Raw genomic sequence first — 12,893 nt, forward strand, 5'->3', positions numbered from 1 at the left:
CACACTATTCTCCCTAATTTGTCAAGTCTGCAGCTGAGAGACTTCTGGAGGAGGCAACCACCTATGCATTTACTATGCAGCACGTAACACACTCTCAGGCACATAGTAAATAAGAAGGACATTACTAAGTTAATGCTACAAAACAAACAAAAACCCCCAAACCTGTATGTTTAGATGTCCTGCTGCTTCATCAGAAAATATTCCATAGCTCGACACAAAAGCTTGTGACAGCTAACGTTTTAATCATGATGCCCTTGAAATCCTGCTTTCCCCTCACATCTGTTAAAATCATGACTGGGGACCTGGAAGAAGAAGGTGAAATAACAATCTGGCAGACAAGTTATCTTTCCCCTCCTCGAAAGGCTTAGAAACTGAGAGATGACTCTCCTAATGCAAAAAAAAAAAACAACCCACACACCAAAAAAAAAAAAAAAAAAAAAAAAACAAACAAACAAACAAAAACAAAAAACAACAACAACAACCAAACAAACAAAAAAAACCCAACACTAAAACGACAAACCCCAACCAAACAAAATAACCTGGCAGAAGCTAACCTTCAAAATTTGCTGAAACTGATGCAATCAGGACTGTGAGGATATGCATATTTTTCACTCTGACCTTTGGCTTTGAAATAACCCACCAGCAGTTTTGCGTGCCTCTATCCAGGGCATTAAAGTCGTCTTGGATGGCTTTGCCCTTTCCTCAGGTGTTCTTTAAAATTGCTTCTCTGTGAGCTGGTACTGATCGCTCACCTAACCCACCTAATTTCCTACCGTTCTCACAGCCAGAATTTTACCTCTAAGAGATTAAGATTAGAAAGAGTAATAACAATGTCTTAACATTTCATCTATACAAATAAATTTTTGAAAGCATTTTTTACAAGACTAGAAAACCACTATGTTCTTAAATGTCACACACAACATGACAGGCAGGAAGCTGTTTCCCTTTTCTTGATGCAGTGAAGGGCATTGTAGCTGTAAAAATCAAGACCTAATTTCCAGTCTCCACAAATGAATCACCTTGTTGCACTAAGACCTTGATTCTTTAAAAGTGGTTTAAAGAAATTACAAGATTAAGCTTCCTTTATGAAACAGCTGTTCTCAAAGTGGACTGAAAGTGTGAAAGAACAGGAGAATAAAGCCACCCAAGGCTCAAAAGGAACACAGAATCTGGGGGGCTTCCTGGCAAGCCACAAGGAGATGGTCAGTGAGGCAGGAACAAAAGCAGTAAAAGTAGATGGCATGATCTCCTGAATAGTAAGACTGAGATGCAATCATATACTGTGAAACACCATATCACAACCAGCACCTTATCACCAAGGAGACAGTAATTGGAGAACTAATAGCAACAAAGTACTATACCAACAGTGGAAGGACATCAGGCTTAGGCCACAGAATAGAGCATTTGGCTCTCTGCAAATCCTAAATTGACAGCCATCAAGACACGGTTTTACCACATATGCTCTTTATCCTGAGACATCAGTAACATGGGTAGGCAACAGTAAGGCTGATAAAACTCTGCTGTGAATGTCCCTTTTTCACCAGTGACTCCAGCGTAAAAAGGTAGTTGCCCAGATTCCTCATGGTGTTGGAAGCAGCTGTACTCAGCTATTGGGAACTGCTCTTCCTGACCATTACAACAGCTCTCTGAAGTGGGTACGATGGAGGAAGCTCCAAAGAGCTCAGATCTCACTAAACCAAGGATGCTGTGCCACATTTCAGTTTTTAAAAAAGTGGTCATTTCCTCTTTCCTAGGAAGACTGTAGAGGATCAGGCACACAGCAATTTCAAAACACTCTACTAATTACCCTTGACTGATAACACCACAAGGAAGGGACAATACAAGTCAGACCATACATAGTCTCACTGAGCACTGGCATTAGAATTGCCTATGAACTACCTCTATCTTTTAAAAGGCAGCTGGGGTTAACAGGAAAGAAAAATGAATGCATAAATTAACTATCAAACTCCCAGAACAGGACTCTTAGGTTTCCTTACGTCTAGAGACTTGAGAACCTACAAGAAAGCAAGTTTTGAACTTGGACATAGCATTTTAAAAGCAAGGGGAGGAGAAGCCTAATATCTCTCAAATATGTAGAGCATTAGAGGGAAAATGTTTCATATGCACACTAATACTAATACAAATTTAAACATTTTATGGTTCCAGAGAAAAACAGTAGTCTAAACTGTCTTCCAAAGAAGGCTAGTGACTTCTCTGAAATTTTGGTTGTGTACACTCCATCCAACAGATAAATTGGTGCTGCAGAGGGAGATGCAGCAGAATTCAGTGCAAAAAAACAGAGGCACTAGCAAAACATTCAGTTGCATTTGATACCCTAAAGGCATCAGTTTAAAATAGTCAGCCATCTAACTAACCATAACAACCTCACACAGTATGTTCCAGGGCAGTCTTATCTCTGCATTTCACCAAAAGTAATGTCTTCATTTAAAAAAAGAAAAAAAACCCCAACAGTATTAGGACTAGAGTTACATTCAGTAACTAACTTTTTCACTTACTGCAAAGTGTGCGGTTCAGATCATATCAACAGCACTGAAAAGAGCTAATTACAGACTACGATGGAGATAGGAGCAAGAGAAAAGCAGGATCTTCGCACAGCATTTTCTAAAACTAGTTATTCCAGGCTTGTTCATTGAACCACTACAACAGATGTCTGGTAATCTCTTAAGTAACAGTATCTTAAGTCTGCCCACACTGTTTTGCAGCTCATAGCTCCATCAGTTCAAAAAACTACCTCAAAATAACCTCTCTAAAACCTTACATGGGGAATATTAATTAAAGGTTTCTATCAGATCTTGTCATATTGACTCAGGCTGCTCCCTACCTTCTTACTCTTCTGGTGATTTTATGTCATAACATACAGTTCTTATCACCTTTTACATTTTATGAACATTTTATTAATTGCTGTAGTATAACTGCAGTTTTTAAAAGTAAACATTAAATTAATCAAAGTGTTTGACAATTTTTCCTGTAAGGTCTTCAGATCAGGTATATGGGGTTTTATTTATTCAACCTCTGAAGTGCCATGGAACTTAAAATGCTAACTCAATGAGAATTATATCAAATACACGTAAATGATACACAATTCTCTCTGGCCTCTCACGTCCCAAAAGAATTTCACAGAAGCTGTGACACTACTGTGTGACATAGTAAGATGACAGAAATCAGCTGACATGACTTCAAGAGTCACTCGAAACAAAAATAATTCCATTTCAGCATCATTTTTATGCAGAACTCCATACTTCTACTTGGTACTTCTAAGCCAACCACAGCAGCGTACAAAATTTGGCTGTTCCCACTGTGATTAAACACTGTTCCAAATTTCCGTCATCCACAAGTTCCTTCAACAGGTATTCTGTAGTTTTGCTTTTGGATTATAAAAACATTAATTATTCTATGAAAACACCGAGAGCCTAATGATACTGGATAGTTCACCACTGTAAGTACCTTCACAACGTGGCTCCTTATTTTTGGGTCATCTTCATTGCCTACCTGCAAGTTCGAATCCATTAACAGGGGCTATACTAGCCATGCTCAGAGTTGCAAATGGCCTCTCTAATGACTCACTGAAAACTCATTTACTAGTTCTCTCCTTATTGTATGATGATATTTCCAGAGTTCTTAGAAACAAGATGTGTTTGGGATATACAAGACATAAGATTGGTCCATTAATGTATCTCCATACAGAATTAATCATGAAACAAAATGATCAGGTTTGGAATTTTTTAAAAATTAAACTGAAACTATATTAGGCAAGAGTGTTCTAAGCAAACAAGCAATGCTTTTCACAGCACTTTAAGGAATGTTACGACAAGAGAGGATTTGAGGAAAGCCAGTGATTCTTAGAGAAAATAAAAACACATTAACTGTAAAAAAAAAAAAATAGTGGTGTTTTATGATTGCCACTGTAATCTGTTCCAGAATATTAGAGATATCTTAATCATTATACCTAACGAACTCTAGTCTGCGGGGCTAATTCTCTAAAAGACATCAGTGTCAAAATGTCAAGGCCTATTACTCCTTCATTTGTCAGTCTTTTCAACTGTCTTCTTTTTCACAATTCCATCTTAGAAGCAAAGTAAAACATGTCTTCTGTATTATGTGTGAGAAATGATTATGCAAGAATAGGTAAAACACATGCATCTCAAAGAGGTTATCCATCTAAGGTATAAAATCAAAAATCTGAAACTTTTTTTACACTAACGATTTCACAATCCTTTTTATAAGACTGAAGATGTGACGCCTTAATATCATGTCCAAGCTCCAGGTTTTGTTAATTACATCTTACCTACCTAAATGCCCCCTGTAGTTTCAATTAGACATGGTATTCTTCTTCACTTCCCGTCTTGATTATTGTGCACTGTTGCTAAGCGCTAGTTAACAGTTGCCACATTCACCCCAAGTTGGCTGCACTTCAGTGGTCATTCAAAGAATTAAATCCAAAACATATGGTACAGAACGATGCAAAGCATAAAAGTACTTTTAAAAACCACTCGAAAATGCTTAATATGAAAGATAATACAAAAGATTACACCGCTGAAAGTAAAATCCCTACACTTCTATGCCCACTCAAAATCTCCCAGAAACACTGAAAATTAGTGACATGCGTTCAATCCTCCTTTTTTTTTTATTGTTGGCTACCATTAATAAGATTTTCTAGAGTATATTTTTGACATTATACTGAATCTAGCTTTACACTGAATAAACAGCCCAGCATTCATAATATTATAGGCTTCATGGCGGACAGATTTTTCCAGATTTCCCTTAAAATATAGTTTCATTACCTATATCCCATAGCAACTAATTGGAGTTTCCTAAATTACACTACTAAGTTTTCTTTCCTTTTCCTTGTATCTACAAAATACTTCAGACACGACTTGTTGAACTGCCAAATATCAATGCCAATAGTTATGTGTTTAAGAAGACCTTGAACCAAACGTGCTTTTTTGAATCCTAGACAAACCTTTCACAGTCAGATCACCCCTCCTTTCAACTGTGATGTCCTCTTGAGATCTTAAAGAACTTCACATATTTTAAGTATCACAGTAAAAGCCCAGTAACCAAGTTCCCTATTACTGCTTATTTCCTTTAGTATTACATCCTGGGCTTAAAAACTGCCTTAGCAAAAAATCATCACCATTTATTTTTGTAACATTATCTACAGCCAAACCCAACTAATAAAAATTCCAGGTACATACATATTGGTTTTTATAACTAAGTTATTTCTCTATTAAACACCTTACCCAATAATTTGTTTTGCACACACACTACCAATAACAAACAAAAACATATACTGTATTTGTTATCTGTATTACCAGATGCGTAATTTAACCTTCAGAGCTCAACCCTTTAAACGAGTAGGCACAAACTGAACATTATTCTTTGACTTTCTAGAGCATTTTGTTGGAAATACTTGAGCATACATGAGAAAAAGTATGCATCTATTCAAAATCCACAAGTGTCAAAATGAGGAATAACCATTTCTTAACAGCTATGAGAATCCTCACACAATCCTTACTCGTTTGCAAAGCGGTATTTAAAAAGTTAATCCACCAGCCCCATAAGTGCTTTTGTCCTACTCACAAGCAAATTCTTCAGGATAAGGTTTAATATTTTCAAATATATTTTTTTAGATCTCACTAGTGCTATGTTTTAAGTTTGTCAATCAACAGAAGACCCACCGTTATTTTTCTTCAGAGGGCATATTTCAAACCCCTTAACAAACCCCAAACTTAAGTGTGCATTACAGTATTTAACAGTGCAGAAAGCTTCTACCTACTCACTTCACTCTCAGCTCTAAACAACAGTAATAATTGTAAGAAAACCCACACACACACACACATATATATATATATATGCTTCAGTTATTCCTAAAGTTGGGAAATAAAAGACAGTACTTCCTTCTTCAGTAGCTTTTTATTTCAGCCTTTTAAAAAGCTCTTTGTAACAAGGTATCAATGAAGTACAAAGAATATGGAATATTATTTCAATACTACTTAAAATATAATTCAGTGAGAAAGTTGTAAGAGTCACCAATGCAAAGAAAGCCACATGAAATCATGTAAAAAAAGGTCATATCTTCAGGGTAATTAAAACAATCACACTGACAAGCCACAGACATGGGAAATATTTTTCCACCATAACTTAAAGGTCTCCTGCACTTCAAACACATCTAACCATCGATAATTCTTAAGTTTCAGGATATGGATGCAGCCTTGGGGCCTAAACAAACAGCAACCCTTGACGCACCCACTGGGATGGCCGAAATCCTATGGTTTAAACCGAGTTTTCACGTTTCGGAGATTTCAGGAAAGCCGAGGGAAGGGCTGAACCCCGGCGGTCCCTCACCGCTGCCCAGGGCCGCGGGGCGCCCTTCATAAACCTGTCAGCCGCCTCGAAGAGCCGGCGCTCGGTTCATCGGAGCCGGTTTTCTCCTCTCTATCTTGACTTCCCGACAGCAACCAAGTCCTGTCGATCGCTCGTCACCACGGGGAAAGGAATCACCCGAAGGCCGCCAGTGACAGGGCCCGCGACGGCAGCGCCTGCCCTCAGCGCGACCGTTACTGCCCGTTGGGCTGCCGCGTCTCCAGGGGACACCGCCGCCCTCCGCCACGGCCAGAGCGCCCCCCCGGGAACAGCATCCACCGCCCTGGCCTCCCCTCCTCCAAAGCTGCACAGGTCCAGAAACACCCTCCGAACACCCCCCACCAAGGCCGCCCACCCCCAGCGCTCCCCACCTCTGGCGAAGCCTCCCCGGGCGCGGAGGGCGAGGCAGCCGAGCCCCCTACCGGCGGCCGCTCTCACGGCAGCGCGGGGCGGTGAGCAGAGCCACCTGCACCCCCCGCGCCCACCCCGCCCGCCTCCCCCTCGCTCCCCGGGGCTTTGCTGCCTCTCGGCCGCCTGCCCGCAGGGGCAGCTTTACTCCGGCAGCCGCCCGGCCAGGGCGCTCCCGCCCCCACCTTGCCCCGTCCGCGCGGGGTCATTTCCCACCCCGGTCCAAAACGACGGTAACAAAGGGCTGGAGCCCACCCGGGGGAGAGCACCGGCAGCCCGCCAGTGACACCGGCCGCAGTTCCCCGCCGCCCCTGGTGCTGCGCTCCGCGGGGTGACTGGCACCGAGCGCGACCCAGCGAGCGGGGCCCCGCTGCCACCGGCCCGACCCGCTACCTTTGTGCCCTCTCCAGAAACCGGCGAGAAGGCGAAGTAAAGCCCCGCGTCCCCCACCGCTTCCCTTACCTTGCTGGGCAGAGAGGAGAAGTTGAAGCGCTCTCCTTCCACCCCTCCCTCACTTTTTTTTTTTTTTTTTAATTTACTGAATTTTCCTCCCCCTTCCTCCTCTCATATCGAGCAACTACAGTCAGCGGTCCCGCCCGGTGCCGCCGTCTCCCTCCGGGTCTCGGTCTCTCTCCGGCGGGAGGAGGGGAGGGGAGGAGAATGGGGCGGACCCGCAGGTGCCGCCCCTCCTGCTCTGACAGCGGGGAGGGAGAGGGACCGGGGAGGGGGCGGCGAGCGAGGGGACCGGGCGGTGGTGGCGGGGGAGCAGCGCTCAGGTGAGGGGGTGTCCAGCGGGCGGCAGGGCTGAGGAACGGCCTCTCCGTCCCGGGCCAGGCCCCAGGGCGACGGGGTTGGGAAGGGTGGCGGGCGCGCCGTGCCAGGGACTGAGGTGATGGGTCGGGAACGGGCGCTGGGATGGACGCGGGTTAGTGGAGAAGGGAGGCAGGCAGGGCAGTGAGAGCCGGGACATGGCGGCCGAGGCTCGGTGAGGAGAGAGGGAGCTGGGGTGCTTCCAGTCGGGGAGGGAAGGGTTGAGGCCCTGCGCGGAGCGGAACCGAGAAGGGAGCGGAGAGGCGTCAAAACCCTGTGAGGAATCCAGCGTGGCTCACTGTGAGACGGCCCTGCGGTGCGGGCCCGGCAGGGCTACGGTCAGAGTTTAGAGTTGGGAAGGGCCACCTCGTTTTGTTTTGGGTTTAATTAGCCCAGGAGCGGTAGAGTAGAAGCTGAAGGAGCTTAGTGTGGCCGGAGGACACTGGAGGTGGACTACAGAAGGGTGCTGCGTGTAAACTTGTGTCGGAGGTTAAATTGAACAGGGCTCAAGGCAAGGAAGGTGGGGATGAAGGGATACGAGTGCGTTGGAGGGGATGGAAATGGAAGGATCTGGAACATTTGAAGCTGTAAATGGAGACCGAGTCTGTGCGGGGAAGCAGTAGGTTTGGGTTGTTAGTGTCTGTAAAGACTCAAGTCAGACTTAGCAGGAGCACGGGACGGGGACTAGAAATACAGGAGCGTGCTCCAAGGGAAAATATCCATTGAACTGGGGAAAAATGATTATGCATTTTCTTCCTTTCACCTTTGATTCAGCTACCATATGAGCTATCTTCTCTCCTTTTCACTTTTTGCTTTTCAAAGAGCATATTTCTTGAGAGCCTTTTCAAAACCCTTTTTCTTCTCTTGGAACCAAAGGGCTCAATCTTAGGCAGTGTTCTGTCTCTTTGCTTCAGCAGCTGAGAAAAACATGACAGTGACCAAAAAAAAGTGGTAGTGTTGTTAGTTTTCTTTTACAGGAGCCTGCTGCTGTATGACGTTGAGAGAGAAAGATGTCCAGTACTTTTCTCACATCCTTTTATTTTGTATTTGCTAGTTAAAATACTAAGTTCCAGCATCCTACTGAGTTTTCTCATTACCACAGATAATGAGACTTTCCATCAAAAAATGAGAAGGAAATACTGTCCCTACCTTCTGGAGAAAATGGAGATGGCACAGCGATGGTGTGGCACTGCAGTACTGCTGCTCAGTCCAGAAATGAGAAACAGAGGTCAGTCTAATAGACAATGTAGATGTACATTCGACAAAGTTAGCCTTTTTCTGCATTAACTCCACTCTTTCTGATAGGCACTAAGAAGGTTTTCACTATTCTTTATGTTTTGGTTTACTGTAATTTGAGCAATGCTTTTTTATGACATGCCAATCTGCACTTTATTTCATTGAATGGGATGCAAAAGTGTAGTAATGGTCCATATATCTGTGTACATAAGTTAGAGACCAAAGGCTGGGGGATACATGCTTTTTTCCTACCAACTTCTTTGGTGGGAAATACCAAAAGAAGTTGGTTTCTTACCAACTTCTTTGGCACTTCTTTGTAGTACTTTGGTACTTCTTAGCTCATGGCTACAGACATGAGCTCCAGAACTTTCTTTTATATATATTCTTATGTCACACTTGTTCTCAAAACCCAGGTACCTCCCAAATAAAGCTTTGCAACTAGTTTGTTCATTGACTGCTTTGATTCTGACATTATGTAGTTTTTATATGAATAGCTAAATCAGTTGGCTTTGACAGGACTATTCACGTACTTGAATTGCTTAGAGGTGGGCTTCAGCAGTGGATTACCTGAAGACATGCTACCTCCATTAGCCTGTCTTGGTGTCTGTGTATGTATAAAGTTGCTAATATTATGACCCTTAACAACAGATAGCTAAAAATTTAGCTGAAGCGGAATGTAAAATACTTCACCAAGTCAGATCAGGCTTTAGGATCCAAGTGCTAAAGCTTTGCCACTTTGCCTGTTCTAAGCTGGACACTTAATTTTTCTGGCAACTTAGAAGTAGATAGCTGCAAAAGAGTTCAGGCTGCCATTCTAATATGTCCACTTGTATGCTGTATATGTCAACTGTGCTGTTGATATTCTGCAAAATATGATGGAATTAAGCAATATCACTGTCAGTCCCTTGAGAAAATGTTGCCATGTGGCCCTGGGCAGATTTAGACAGTGACTTTGTTATTACTGTTAAAACTTCATTAGATATTTGAAAGCATATCAAGGCGCCTGTTGAATACCTTCTGTAGCATATGATAATTCAAACCTAGATTACTTAATTATATCTAAATTGATCCCTGTAATTGCAGTCTAGATTTCTCTTGACATTTCAGACTCTTTAATTTTATTTAGAGGTATCTACTGAATGAGTGAGAATTATTCTAGTAGCTTTAATGCAGTAATTCTTATTTTGACTTATTTTTGTTTTGCTCTTTTGAAAAGGAAGAAACATTCATTATGTGTTTTCTTCTAACTTTATACTTTGACTATCAACATTTACAGCTTGTAGGGTGGTTTCATCTGTACCATCTGTGGGCCATATTGCACATCAGATGGCAGGATAAAATCTGTAACAAGAACGTTTTGGGACAGAAAAGTCTTTCAGGGTTTGAAGCCTTGATATTCACAACACAATTGCGCAGAGCCACTCATGTATCCGAAACAGAAGATGCAGAATGCCAAAGCAGCTGTTGGAGTGAAATAAATGAGAGACCACACAATTTGGACAACCTACAGGTATGGAGAACAAAAGAATGTTTGAGGGAACAAGAAAGTACAACTTCAAGCAGTGAGAAATTTGAGTCAGTTGTTAGAATTTACTGACAGCAGCCATGCAGTCACACAGCAATTAGAGGCTCGCTTTGGGAAGCAAGGTCAATTAGTACTGAGTTAAAGAGGCAGCATTAAATAAGCACACCTGGTTTAGCAAGCAGGTTCTGATCCCTGACTAGGCAAGACAGAAGAAAATTGTCATTCATGGATTGGGTTTTGGCCATTTTCATATTTACAGGGCAAGATACCATCACTTATATTATCTTTTATAAACGACTGTGTAAGAACATAATATGATACTACAGTTTGTGCAAAAATTGACAGGTCCCCAGTGAAACTACAAAGGTTGATAGGTATCCTTCAGTCCTGAGCCTTCATAACGGATTGCATTTCCCCCTGCCTATAGGGATGTCTTCACTGTCTCTATGTTCTCTGGTTTTCAAAGCAACAGGAGTAAGATCCTTTGGTTATAGTGTTCTAAATACTGTGAATAGTAGAAATGTATGGTTTCTACCTTCCTAGCCATGAAGGCAAAATTCTCAACAGATTTCAACTTTTTTTTTCATGAAAGTGAATGTCATCAGCTCATCTTAGATCACTCTCTGAACTGGAGCTTGTATTTATATTTGTCATGCCTGTTACATTTAAATATTGACTGATAACTTGATGTATCCAATCTCAGAAATTAAGTTTCAAAAAACAAATAAATAAATAAATAAATACCCACACAAGGGAATTCTCTGCTTTCATTTGTTGTTATTTGTGAACTATGAAGTTAATACATGTTAAAAACAGTAATTTCTATCCTAGAATTGTTAGTATGAATGTTTTATTTGATCCAACCTACCACACCTTTGATATTAAACTTGGCCTGAATGAAGCATCTGAATTCCACAGACTTGGTCTTGCCATTGTTAAAAGCTGATTGCAAACTTTGCTTTGACTTCCTTTGTTGGGGCTAAAGCAAATCCCACTGTCCTGATTAGTAATTCTGGTACGAGCCTTCTAAATAACTTTCATCTTTCTTCATGGGTCATCTTTTATGAGTCATTATATCTTATCTCTTTATTACTGTGATGTGAATTATTCTGTCTCTAGTTGTAATGTTGTAAAGTTGTATTTGGTCTATTTAACATCGAGGCATCTGTAAATTCAGTACTATCCAAATATTTAAGAGCTATTCCCTCTAAAGTTTATTCTAAATGTATGGAACCAGTGGACAGGATGAAACAGGAAGCAGTGCTGGAGATGGGGAGCTGAAGTAGGCAAAATGAAATGTTTTGAATGAAGGTAGAGGTAGGAACTGAATTCAGATCTCCTGATGCTCAAACACTGCTGTAATTCCATTGTCATCATATCTAAGCTTTCTTATCTCTATTCTTCTACTGAAACATTCTTAAAATACATATTTTGGCATCAGTGTTTTCAGTATTAATACTTAGCACACCTCCTACAAAAAAAAATGGGTAGTGTGCAGTAAGATGAAAGAAGCCAAGTGTTTCTTACAACTAGTAAGAACATACTTGTGTTATCTTTCCATTATTCACTCCATAGAAATTGCTTGACTAATCAGCAGGCTTTCCTGGAAGTTCGGCACTAGCACGTAGTCACTGGCATACATATACTATCTATTCCTTCTTGATTTTGATTGGATTTTTCAGAATGGCCATTGAGATACTCATTTCAGAAAAAGAAACAGATGGTTGTGTAGAAGTCCTGGAGTTAATTGCTAGAATCTCAGTTGCCCTGACTGGAAACTATAGCCAGGTTCTCAATCTTTTTAAAACTTTCTCTAAAATACTTGGTATTGCAATGTCAGCTCTTGTTTACAGTTTTATCATGCAGGACACAGTCAGGTCCCATTTCCTTTGCTAAGAAGCGTGCCCTTAACAGCAGACTGTGCCAGCAAAAGGGAAAGTGCATTACCCTGCCTAAATCAAAAGTAGTCTTTGAACAGGAAGAACTGTTGGCACCTATGTAACTGTGCTGCATGACAGAGTCTGTAGCAGCGTTTCTCTGTATAATTTTCTAAATAATTTGTGAAATTCAATTTTGTTTCAGATAAGGCAGTGCAAAAGGACTACCCCTTTTTAGTACTGTCAGAGCTACTGTGAAAAAGTAAGTTCTGTGTTAAGGAAAACTCTGTAAACTAGGATTTGTCAAACCTGAGCCTCTACATAGTTTTAATGTTGTGGGTTTTTTTCTCTGTATAAATCTTGATTTGATAAATTATTTTCAAAATTCACTAATCTTTCAGTGGAATCCCTTTTAGCAACTAATCTGTGTATTACATTAGACTGTGGCTGATTGAAATTAATCATACAGTGTGAATTTGGGTTTTATGATTGAGCCTTTTTTTTTTTTTAATAAACCATGGAATTAGCACAATGCATTTTGACCTCTTGCAATGGGAAAATACATTCTTATTTTTTGCTATACAACAAAATGTTGTCAATACTCCATCGTTTTTAAAAGGAAAATTAAAAGCATGGCAACTGATTGCTTTAAG

The 12,893-nt window shown here is 41.2% G+C and overlaps 1 protein-coding gene across 1 annotated transcript in view; it reads right to left on the minus strand.

Annotated features, from left to right (window-relative positions):
* The window catches only part of GREB1L (GREB1 like retinoic acid receptor coactivator), a 142,690-nt gene extending 135,279 nt beyond the window's left edge, over positions 1-7,411 (minus strand). The window contains exon 1 of the mRNA XM_082046953.1: positions 7,255-7,411. The gene's annotated coding sequence lies outside the window, so the exon portion shown is untranslated. The remainder of the gene's footprint in view (positions 1-7,254) is intronic.
* Positions 7,412-12,893: the final 5,482 nt, after the last annotated feature.

Source organism: Streptopelia decaocto (assembly GCF_964273445.1).
Source record: "Streptopelia decaocto genome assembly, chromosome: 2".
In the NCBI taxonomy this organism is placed as follows: domain Eukaryota; kingdom Metazoa; phylum Chordata; class Aves; order Columbiformes; family Columbidae; genus Streptopelia; species Streptopelia decaocto.